Genomic DNA, 13,160 nt, shown 5'->3' with positions numbered 1-13,160 from the left:
GTTCGACGAAGACGGTGACCGGTGCTTGTGGTACCTAAAAACACCGTTAATGGATCGGGAGGATCCGTAATGACGTGTTTTAGGCATAATCTAATATTCAGTGTGCTTAGTGCGAGTTTTTTAACGTTTGTATGTTTGTATGGAGTTGGGTATTGTTTGTATGGAATTTGTATGGAGTTGGAGCGTTTGCCTACGTTTGCCGCTAGGGGCGCTGTTCATACAAATTTGAGATAACTTTTACGCTATCGAGAACGTTAAAAAACTCGCTCTAAGCACACTGACGTCACAGCGTGATTGCCATCACCGAACTTAGAACAGTTCAAAGTCTCTCAATTGTATTGTAAATACAAGGGCTGTACCAAATCGGATATCGGAACCGCATTGCCACAGAAATAGGAACAATATTTAATTACGTGTCGAATTCTGTTAGATGCAACGTTCACGAGTCCGCTTATAACAGAATCGACTGAATGCAAATACGAATTGATCGATAACATTAATTTATTAAACCGAAATTCGATTCATTCGAAAATCATTAGGCTTTTTTGTTTCATTGTAAGCGAACAGCTTGCAAATCGTTACAATGTTATTTGTGGGCGCGATCACGTTTGACCTTTTGTGGAGTGATTAACGTGTCGTGACTGTGTATTCATTATTTATTTCCTAACAATAATTAATAACGATAATAATTAACCGATGCTTGATTGCCCTTTGAACGTTACTATTGACTTTCATTGGACACATTGAGTCGAGGAAAACCATGTAGTTATCGAAAGGGCTTAGAGAGTTCGAACTCAAGGAAAGCTTGCGAATATTTACAAGCTTAAAATGCTAATATTGTTTTTATTGAAAACACCGTTTATTAGTGTTGATCGCTTTAAAAGTAGGTACTGTCGATATTACAAAATCAATTATTTTACTACATACAATCTCAAGACGGACCAGTGGCCAGCGCAATAAAAAGCTTAATTACTGGTTGTAGGTCGTATTTTAAGCTCGAGTGGGTAGGTCTTCGATCCTATTTCTATCATCTAAGTAGTCGTGCGTTCCCGTGAGAAGGATGCGATTGCCTTAATACACTACTATCAAGTCCAGTTACAATCTAACACTAGGTCGGCTGTCCAACAAGAAAAAACTAATAGCTAAATAGGATTTTCGTTAGAGTTCGCAAGTTTGTCATTTATATTTTTTTCTTTGATTTTTCTACATATTTGCTGGTAGCCTAAGGGGCTATCCCACGCTCGGACAAGTTTTGCAAGTCCTCTCAGACATAATTAAAACTGTAAATTATACGAAGCGTCGGAAACAATATAATGACAAAATTAGTTTTAATCATAATAGCTACATGGAAACCATTAAAACGTTTTGAGATTTACGTCGAGTGAAAATTATAAAAACGTGAAGCAGCTCGTCTCTTCCGCGATACGACATCTCCGGTACTGTTTAAAAATTCAGTAGTTATAAGCTCAAGACGGAGTCACTCCCTGATATTTACACTCGTGATATGAGAGGTACTTCAGCTGAAATTAAGATTACGGGCAACATTAATGTTTACGCTGATTTTCTGTATTAACAGTCGAGAGCCAAGTGTAATTTCTACACGTTTAAAAGTGCAGTGCATTCGTTTTTTTTTATTTTTTTATTGCTTAGATGGGTGGACGAGCTCACAGCCCACCTGGTGTTAAGTGGTTACTGGAGCCCATAGACATCCACAACGTAAATGCGCCACCCACCTTGAGATACAAGTTCTAAGGTCTCAAGTATAGTTACAACGGCTGCCCCACCCTTCAAACCGAAACGCATTACTGCTTCACGGCAGAAATAGGCAGGGTGGTGGTACCCACCCGCGCGGACTCACAAGAGGTCCTACCACCAGTAAAAACGTTTGCACTATGTTATTTCAATTCGTACATATATGTATATGTCGGGTCACCCATCACCGGGCGGTCGCATATTATTGTTGACTCGTGACCTCGTCAGCACAGGATCCGTGTTGGACGTTGAAATTCAGGAAAAACAAAAATATGTGGACTGCAGTATTGACTATTCACTATTTTAATAAATTAGACGGTCCAATTACTTCAACAATCAGGGATTATCATGATAATTAGTGATTTAGAGACAAAGGCCTTGTGAATGACCACCACGTGCAACCGCTGTCAACGAGAGAATAGAGTGACTTGACGTGTGCCCGCCATTACAAACGCAAATCCATTCGATGTTACCCGCTCTTAATTTAAATTACCATTTAGTAGAATACAAAACGATTTTTTGTAATTAAAATAACACAATTTAGCAACAATAAAAAAATATATAATTAATTTTTATTCTCAAAATTAACTGGTTTTTTTTAATTAAAAATGTCACGCGCCGTTGTATATGAATTTTCGGCGCTTTAAAAATGTTCCAAAAATTTAAGTGCAATATTCAGTTACTTCGTCAATATAATATGATGTCGTTACAAAACAAAACGACTTGCACAAAAGTAGATATGAGAACCTAATGTCCAGCATAAGCTTCCCACACGACACAGGTAATACATAATTTCAATTATGAGACGTGCGAATAACAAAGAGAAGCAGAAGTGTGGCGAAGAAATACAATTAAGCTGTTCATTGAACACTGCACAAAGACTGGCTTTGTTTATATCAGGGAGTCACTCGACCGGAATGCGCTGACTCCGGACCGCATAAATAACAAAGCACTTAATAAATAAAAACACGTTAATTTAATCTCGCTTGTATTGAGGGCTTCAAATTAACAAGTGTGGGCAACTAGACAGTTCATAGAGTTAATTATCTGAGTGGCGACCGAAGCTAGAGGTCCGGCCGCCGCGGGCGCCTCCGTTCCGCTCTGTGTGCGGACTTGCTTACGGCGCTTTCACAAAATGCACTGCCAACCAATTCCGAAGTTTAAACACTCCCCAAACTTATTTCGGCAACTCATAAAACTATTGTCCTACCCTGTTAATGAACCGACAACTTTGAACTAATAAACAAACGAGTTAACAACGACGCGACTGTAATCGATTTCAAGTTCCGTTAATTAAAATGATTTTCAATTAAAAAATCTCGTATAAACAGCCGCAACACCCCTTTAATAAACCGTGCGTTTGGCATCGAACAGGCGGTGCCAGTTGGTGTTACTTTGTGCGGACGTGGTCAAAGCAGGCATGTTAATTGGAAAACACCTGGAAATGACAGTACCTTTATAGTAGGCACGTTTGGCGTAAAAATCAAGTCCGGTTACGGAAACGCCCTCGGCCACTACCAGCTCAAAGACTGCCCGGCGGCTTTGTAACGCGATTACGCAGACTTGTCGAAAGTTAATTAAATAACGTTTTTCCAAATTACCTGCCGTGCTCGACTTCAAAGTGCCCCTCACTTGTTTCGAGAATCTCCACAAAGGACTGGCTGCAGGCGAGGTCCGGGGCTCTGATCTCGATGCCCTCAACCGTTGCGCTGGACAGATGAGATCTTCGCTTACGTCTTTGTTGGATTAATCACCCTTTGATAGCGATAATAATGATTTAAAATAACAAAACAACTTAAACTACCAGAATGGTACTCATATTGTATATTTCACATTTAGAACACGAAACATTAAACATTAATAAAAATACGAATTGTACTTGATATCAGACCGAACATTAAACCCGATCACTGTCTTATGTGTCTCGTCTAATCAGCCACTAGTTCCTTGAACCTCTCACACACTAATTAACGGTTCAAGTTACTGCATAAAAATATAGATTATTTTGAATAATATTATGCCTTCGCGTGGTTACTCTATTTATAAACAACATAGTATGAGGTTGCTTATTATTTGTAGTTTAGTATATATGATTTTAGTTTAGTAGATTTGAGCGTTGCAAATTCTAAGAACTAAATACAGTATGAAACTCTTTATTGCACTTTTCTACACAAAAGTAACGACAACAAAAAGTAAATGAGAAAAAATTCATTTATAACCAAAGCATAATGCTGTCTGTCCCAGTCAACCAAAATATCTATCTTAAAACGTGCCAATAAAGTCCTGAAACAGGCGACTGACCGTCAAAGAAGAAATTTGGTACTTTGTACTAAAGCACAGGGTCTTGCGGGTTCGCAGCCCACTGAGCTTCTCGCCGGATCTTCTCAGTGGGTCGCGTTTCCGATCCGGTGGTAGATTCTGCGAAGCACTGCTCTTGCTAAGGCCAGTGTTAGCAACACCTTGAGCCCCGAGAGTTCGTCTACACGCTAGGGTAACACTGATATAGCCTCTCAAGGCTATCAGCATAGGTAAGGGAAAAAAAGCGAGCTTGCACTGATAGGTACCGCGCGGAAATTGTGCATTTCGGTTTGAAGAGAGCGAGAGCCGCTATACAATACAATTGAGCCTTGAACCTCATAATGAGCTCCGGTAGAAACTTAAAACGAAGTGTGCCGATATATCATCAGTCCATTTATCACAAATTTAATTGAACATCCACCAGGCGAGATACGACAGACTTACAATTAATTAGCTATAAAGATCTCCTTCTTCTTTGTCCCTACCTTATCCGAATAGGTGGGGTCGGCGCAGCGATTTTTTCTATTACATTCTCTTTTATCAGGCCTCATCTCAAAGCTCACACCTCTCTCATATCGTCATTCAAACATTATCCATGTCTTCTACGGTCGACCTCTTTCCCCTCTACCTTGCACTAGCATTTCCATACATCTCCTATAGTCTCATGCGTCTCGTGTCTACGCGTCACATGTCCATACCACACTAACCGTCCGCTGTTTAATCAATTGTCAATTGTCAATCACCGCGGCTACTTTCACATTTCGTCTGATATACTCATTCCTTATCTTGTCCTAATTAACTATAAAGATCGCCAAACTAAATTACAGCCATTGTAATGTACAACTCTAATAAATAAATAAAACGTTACAGTAATTACACACAAGGCAATCCGCTGGTGAACAAAGTGTGTCAATATTATTATTTAATTTTATCATCGGGCCTCTTTCGTGTCTGGTAGTATTGCGTAGCCAGTTAAACCGGAGACTAAGAAATTAATCAACTCGTGACAATATGGAATGCTAAATAAGCACTTATATATTTGAAGGGTAAATATCGTGTTCATAATACGAAATCGTCGTTTGTTTCATGGTCAATCTGCAACTTTACTTATTGCTTGATTCACTTGGTTAGTCGGTGGTGGCAGTTTCTTTTTGTAGGGTTGGTTCTCGAAGTTTGGCCGCGTTCTTGGCTTGAATGTGTTTCCAGTATCCATAACACAAGATAAAACCAAGCTTGATCTACTTGAGTGTCCAATGCTTAATATAATCTATTATAGCATGTTATTAACCGTCCGCGTAAACAACATTTATTTCGTCTGGAAGGATACCGTGCTCAGCAGTGGGTTGAGAAGTAGCGTATTTCCCAGGGTTCAAAGCATTTCCGTAAAGAATTTTCATAAATCTGTTGAGAAGTTTGGCCGCGAAAACGTACTAGCAGACAACCATTGCTTTCGTATTATTCATATTTATAAGGATAGGGATTATATCATATATTGCTGTGGACAACTGTGATATGGTAATAATTAATAATAGCAGTGAATACCAATGATGGAAATACGCTAGATAGATAAATGGGTAAGTATAGTATTAACGAAAGCATTATTCTTATATGGATTTAACTTTATCAAAATAGTTTTTACTTAAGTATCGTGCTTAAAATTATAAAATGTAAAAAAAATTTACACATCGAATTGAGATCTTCGCAATTCTTAATTATTAAAAAATCGAAATAAGCACCTGTTTTTAATTATCTTTACAAATTATGGAACTCTAAAATCGATTTTCTGTTTAAAAAACAAGAAAAATATAAAGCGAAATGAACAACCTTTGCGTTATATTAAACGAGGAAAACATTAAAGAAATGCAAACATTATTTTATGTACCACAAACGAGAGAACGACTTTACATAGAAAACTTTAATTAACGAGAGTCGTTCGTTCACATGTGGAGACAATTTACGTCTCTGGTTCTAATTTAAAATTAATACCGGCGGGCTGGTGGAAAATTTGAAAAGTTTGAACGACGTCGCCGGGCCTCTGCTCCGCCGATTGCATTTTTATACAAGCAAGACAACCTCTTAGCTTATTAGGGAAGCCAGTTATTAGAGGTCCGTGGGATTTCTCTGCGGACGCGTCTCGTGACCTCGAAACGATTACGCTCCGCTTAATTAGTAAAATGGATATCGTATTTCCTTTCTGTCTTTAGTTTTAGCGCGACAATAAATCAGTTTACTTTTTTTTTTTCCTACCTAAGCTGATAGCCTTGAGATGCTATTTCAGCGGAACCTTAACTAGTAGGTGCGCTCACGGAGCTCAAACCTGACGACGTTGCTAACACGAACCCTAGCAAGAGCCGTGCTTCGCAGAATCTACCACTGGATCGGAAACGCGACCCACTGAGAAGATCCGGCGAGAAACTCAGTGGGCTGTGTCTGAGGGTTAATCAGTTTACATAATCCCAACAACGATAGCTAAAAATTAAATTCGCATAATAGAAACAGAGCTATCTGCAGTTTAATTCGAGTTTGGGAGCGCGATTTGGGGCAGCGGCGCACTAATGCACCGGCACATTTCCCACAGGCCGGATCCGCATCCGCACACGACAAAGGACATCCGCCCACAATAGCTCCATTAAAATAATGCAAGTAAATGAGGATTTGCGGAGACGAGTCCACCGAATCCGTTCACGTCCGCTCGGTTCCGCTCACAATGCACAAGCGGGCCTTCGCTGCGACGATGCTTAAAACACTATACACGAACATGTTTCATTAGCTAAGTGGGAGGCTTTTGGTAGCTGAATCTGTGTAATGCAGCCAGCTAGACGCAGCCCGCTTTTACTTAAACGCCGTAATTAAAACGTCCCCTACTCTGGCTAAGGGCGCAGTTTTAAACTCAGTTCAACTAGTTTCGAGTGGCCAATTTAGTTTTACTGTCACTGGCTGTTTGAGATCTATTTTATTAAAATCGACATCTAACAACTTTTTTTTTTTATTTAGTTCAAAAAATGTTTTATGTGTCTAATGACGTATATCAACTGTTCTTTTATTTATTGTGCCACAAAAACGACATGAAAATTGCTTTAGAAGACTCAAAAGTGACAAAATATTTTTTTTTCAAGATTTGTATGTGGTTGCCGATTAGAATTCATTTGATGAAAGAGAGGAGAAATATGTTATACACAGCACAAACAATCACATCATACAACGATTATCAACTTAGAAAAAGAAAATGAAAAAAATAATTTCGATAATAATAAACGAAAGTACGTCACTATAAAAGATTTCGTTTTAACCACTAACTTTACAAAACACTCCTATCTTAGGAACGATTTCAATAAGAAGTGTCGAAAAGTACTATTTTTATAAGATCAAACTAAATATATATAAATGTATGTACATACATATATAAAAACACAAATAGCTTACAACGGATAATTTCATTATTTACGTGCGTAGATTCTATTTGATCTCTCAAAACGCGCGTCAGTTTCGATGATAAAACACATCAGCAAAGGCTTTGCGGTTCACGTTTAATAACTTTATTGATAGCTAACGAGTAAAATTGATCGGCATTAACGATCTTAATCGAATCGCGACCGGCATCGATTCATCGCGTGTCGATGCTCCAGTGTCGTAATCGAGTTAATTTAATTGAAACGTAGTTGAGTAATTAATTAGTGGCGAATGAGAGCTCTCAGCCGGATGAACCGTACCCTGCCTGTCCCAGTGTTTACAGCCCTCATACATATTGAGTGACGACCACGCGACACGATAACGCCGCTTCTCCAGAAAGATTAGCTCTTTGAAATGTGAATATTCATTAACGTATAACGTTTCTGCGCCTCTCGCGAATTTTATTAAAAACCTATCGGATCAATGCAATTTAGAAATAAAAGTATTTTTTCACTTTTTTTTTCTACCTTTGCTGATAGCCTTGAGAAGCTATATCAGCGTTACCCTAGCGTGTAGGTGAGCTCTCGAGGCTCATACCGGAGGTATTGCTAACACTGGCCCTAGCAAGAGCAGTGCTTCGCAGAATCTACCACCGGATCAGAAACGCGACCCACTGAAAAGATCCTGCAAGAAACTCAGTGGGCCGTGTCTTTGGGTTAATGGTACCTAAAAGCATCTTCTTTCACTATTACATATCACTAAAATGGGGACGATGCGAGACAATTATAATAAAAAATTGTTACTAACTGGGAGATGAAGAGACTGAATAAATACTGCTGAAGATGTTATACAAAAAATATGTTGATATACACTTAACAATTGTGAAAGTGTGGGACGAGACTTTTGACACCCACACACCCTTAAAAACTCACACAAATTACGATAAATACCCTAGAAGGTTATATAAAAGAAAGTCATGAAATATCAAAGGTCTTACGTACGTACATATGTATGTATATGACCAACAAATACTCAATGTCTGATTGATTCAGCTAAAAGCGTAGCGTCTCTCAAGTTAATAGCATTTAATCTCGCTAAAACGTTACACGATCCGTCATAATGAATATTTATCCTTCTCGCAAGCGGACACATACTTTTATGACGAATACATATTTTAGTAGCTGCCGTAATTTAACTGATTACATGCTTTAATTTTTCTGAAAACGTAATGCAGCCTCTGTAGAAAGGTAAATGTATTACGGGAAAAGCAAACATTCAAAGATTTCTTTTTCGTTTCGTTAATCTAATTTTATTCGTGACGGATGTTGTAGATTTTTTATACAATACATTAACACCAGATATTGTACATAAATATATTTTGTATAAATCTAACTCAGTTATTGCTTGTTTATCGAGTAATTTAGACAATAGCTAATTTTCAATAAATATACATTCATAAAGTAATAGATACGTTAAAAAGGGGAAACAATGAAATTCAATCGTATTATTTCAGCTCGACAACATAAACGTATTTCACTTTATATGTTTTACTTTTCTATTTTCTTTCATCACCCAAATTGCACAACTGCAAATGGAACTCATCATCGAAATTAAAATTTTCAATCACCAAAACGGTATTAAGCACCTCTTTTTTATATTTAATATGCCCGCCCATTAGTCATATGAAACATGTGCCAATACAAATGATATGGAGGTTTATGAATGACAGGGCGGCAGGGCGGGGGCGGATGAAGCGGGGAGGGTGGACTAATGGATTACATTCGCGCGAGTGAATTAGGATATTGTCGTTGGATCTGTTCCGGTGCACTCCTTATGATCACCGTACACGTCTGATGCCACAAATTAAATATTGATGTTGCGAAGCATTATGTGATTGGACTGTAATTGTAATAAATTGTATGCTTGTTTGAATGTATCATTACGAATTTCCCGCATTCGATAAATACATCGACCAATCTCAAAAGCATAGTCGAATCACGTTAGAAAGAAACATTGTTTATATTCATTTGTCTCGAGACAGTATAATAGGAACAGAAAATTCTAAATACATTTAAATAATCATGTAATACATGACAATATCATCGGTGAACATCCAGAGAGAAAAGACGCGATACCGCACGTGACGCCGAAACTCAGGCTGAGTGTTGGCAGTGCCAAACTGTAGCCTCTCGCTACAAGGGTTTCAACTTATCAATTACACCGTTCGCTACTTACCGCGCGGAAAGGGCAAATTGATTTAATGTAACCAGAGTGCTTTGACGAATATTATTAACGTCTTTTTCGCCCTCCTTTTGTGGGGGCTGTAATGCACGCTTTGTTCTTTCTCGAAGCTATGTGTAACATCGAATCACACTTATCTTATTCTAAATTGCACAGAGTATGTTGTTACGATAGATGGATGAAGCATGTAACTTAATTAGGAAATTAATACTGACTTTGATTTTAAGTCGATTTTCTTTTAAATAGCACCTTTTTCTTTTGAGAACAACTCAAAAATTGCAACGCAAATAGGAATTAGAAGCTGAGTATATCCATAGATGTTGTGCAATGCCAATTTTCTCTGTAATAATCTTGTTGGTCGCCTGGAAGTCTTCCACAATTAAATTTAGAAAACACGTTGTTTTATGAAATAAATTAAAAAAGTTGTGAAAGTACCTATGCTTATACAGTAAATAGTATTCTATTGCATGTGACAATTAGGCGTATTTATCTTATAAGCATTTTAATTATCCCTATTAAATTCATAAAATACTAATTATTTACACAATTAGCATCTAAAATATTGATAAATTATCGTAACGAAGAAAAGCAAAATAATTTAACGCCATCAAAACAAATGTAATAACTCAAAAATGCTCATTATTACGGCACCAACGAGCAAGCATCTAAATTCTGGCACGTCTATTGACACAATCGGATCGACGTGCGAACGGCCAGCCTATATATCCGTCTGTGGGCCGACCGTTAATAAATACGTCGAGTACAAGTCCTCTCATTAGAGCGCCATAACTCCTCATTAGCGGGCATGCTAATTAATGTGACGTTTACGAGGACGTCGCCCGTAACTCACTCTGCGAGCGCCCCGGGCTCTTCCCGCCATTTCTTGCATGTTTCATTCGATCGGTGTTCGTTCTTAACGTTTTTAATGAACGCGCGTAATCCGATCTAGAAATTTCCAACGCATATTCTAATAAAAAAATTTTTTTTTAAGGATATCTAAAATCTAGTTTTCAACATAAGTCAGTATATAAATAGCTCCTATAACATAGCTTTTTCATTGCAAAATTCACTTAAATAAAACAATATTTATAAATGGATTCGTATTTTTAAAATGGCCACTAACTCACCACATGTATGGACCGCCATTTGCATAATTTGTCGTTGAACTACGCAAGCGTACTATAAACTGCAAATCCAGTAATGATGCAAATGAGATTAAAATCATTAAATCTTACTTTTATTATATCAACCTGCGCATTAAGCTGCACTGCTGCCGAGTTTACTAGTCTGTGTGGTTTACATTTAACTTTTACTATCGTAGTAGGGCTGAACGCCTGTCCTATTCTCATATTGAAAACGAAGAGAAACTGCATTCACGGGATATTTATAATTATTTAATAAAATACACTTTTCAATAACTAGATAACTTCTTTGGTTAGTAATAAATATGTTATGAACCGAAAGTAATCTACTTTTGTTTTTTTTTAAAGACAACCCTAACCCAGGTATGAGGGGCTAATATTAAAACGAAGGAGCACCGAACATATCGCACCGCTCCATCGGGGATCAACCGTCGTAATTAAAGCTTTAGGGCGAAAGTTGAACGTGAGATTATAATCGCGGACATAATTTTAAATCAAATTAACACTTCAACTTTAAACCGAGGTCATTAATGGCATTACAGCGAAACAATATGGAGTCGTGACCGCGCCAGCCGATGCCTAAATAATAAATAAATAGATGCGCTATTATCTCGGCATCGCATCTCGCCGTTAATGTTCGACGCTCGACTTTTATAATTAACAATAAATTCGATATGTTTTTTGTGAAGCGGCCAACGATTCGACGCGTCCATTTTTCCTGCAAAGGGCTGCATGCGATACCGATCTTAATAACATGTGTAATAATGCGGCGCCCCTGTGGTCCCCGTTACCTATTTGTTCATTATTAGACCACAAAATACTTACTAACTATACGACTAATTTATAAAGAAACCTCTAGCTAATTTTGTTCTCTTCAATAAATCTTCCTTCCTGGAATTCCGTTGAAAAACACCAAAATACTAGAGGGCCTGGCTCTCGAGCTTCGACTCCGTTATCTCGTTATCCTAATGAAGTCTACGCTAATGACGAGTAGGTAAATAATAGGGCGGCTAATGGGGGCTTTATCATTCTCGAGTGCGCTCCAGGTAAGGGCCAATTAGAGAGCCCGACATCGGTCCATATTGTTCGGCAACTCGCTTCGATTACGATTATTTCCGAACGGCTCTCGATACTGATAAATTGGACAAACTATTGCGAAATGACGTCCGCGGCTTGCGGTCCCAGCTTTAATTTCCTGTTAAATTGTCGTATTCCGACTGCACAATAAAGCATCAACTATCCATGTAATTTAATTGCTTCCCAATAGAACTTAAGTATTTTTCATTTGTTCTATTGATTAGCAGTAATTACACTAACATAAAAAAAAAGACGAGTGGCACTCGGAGACTGCCGCGGTAAAGCTATTGCTTAGCATTTTTTATCAACTTATGTAATTATAATTAGACAATGATAATTTAATATTAAAACAATAATAAAACAAGACCACGCTATATTAAACATTAATAAAAGCAAAACATTAACTGTCCCCTTCACACTCATAAGCTGGACCGCGCGAGAGAGAGATCGGCAGAATTTTCATGATGCGCATGCAGTGTGACGTCACGCCACGCGCTTATTAACACTACACAAGCGCAACGTGTGAATGTGTTGAACGCGAGCTACATAGTAGGCGTACTGGGGGTGTCAGGTTATTTTCGTTACGGAATTCGGCGGATTCCATCGCCGCGCTCAAAGCCCGTGATAAAATCTATGCAATAGCTTAAAAATTGGTTAGTGCACTAAGCGTTGCAAATCGATCAAATACTAATAAAATGTGTGACGAAAATAAATACTGAAAATTATGTCTTAAGTGTATTTCTCTAAAATTAAAATAATATTTTTAAAACATAAAATAATGGGACAGTGAAATAGCGTTGAGAATCTTGAAAGAAGAACTCTCCAATACAATAAGGCAATTGCTTGCACTAACAGCCAGCCGCGAAACTACGGAGAGTTGTTATTTTATTTTTCTTGCACTTATTTTATAAAAGATTTTTATTAGCGAACGTGCCGGAGATTGTGTAAAGTGCGAGCCGGACCGAGTTGTGTAGTGCGGTACCGTGCACGGGCTGGAGGCGAGTCTACAGTCCCCGAGCCGCCGCGAAACTTCTCGCCGCTGTTTTTTATTGCGCAGAATTTAAATGCATTTTTGATGTTACGAGATGACACGCGGCGGACGTCCGCCCCCGCTCCCGCACGTCTCGCCCCGCGCCCTATAATTTCCCAACTTGAAACTTCACTACGGTATTAAGCCTTGATTGCTTGAAGAAACTTGGAACATTTCATCGTATTCTTCATACTCCCAGTAGATGCCGCGGCGCTAGCGCAGACGTTTAT

At 38.3% G+C, this 13,160-nt stretch overlaps 1 protein-coding gene across 2 annotated transcripts in view; it reads left to right on the top strand.

The window, feature by feature from the left end:
* LOC101743645 (LIM domain transcription factor LMO4) overlaps positions 1-13,160 on the top strand; it is a 175,547-nt gene that overhangs the window by 144,219 nt on the left and 18,168 nt on the right. The window lies entirely within an intron of this gene.

The sequence above is a fragment of the Bombyx mori genome, chromosome 4 (genome assembly GCF_030269925.1).
Source record: "Bombyx mori chromosome 4, ASM3026992v2".
In the NCBI taxonomy this organism is placed as follows: Eukaryota; Metazoa; Arthropoda; class Insecta; order Lepidoptera; family Bombycidae; genus Bombyx; species Bombyx mori.
Note: the sequence above shows the minus strand (reverse complement) of the source record. Positions and strands in the feature narration are given on the sequence as shown.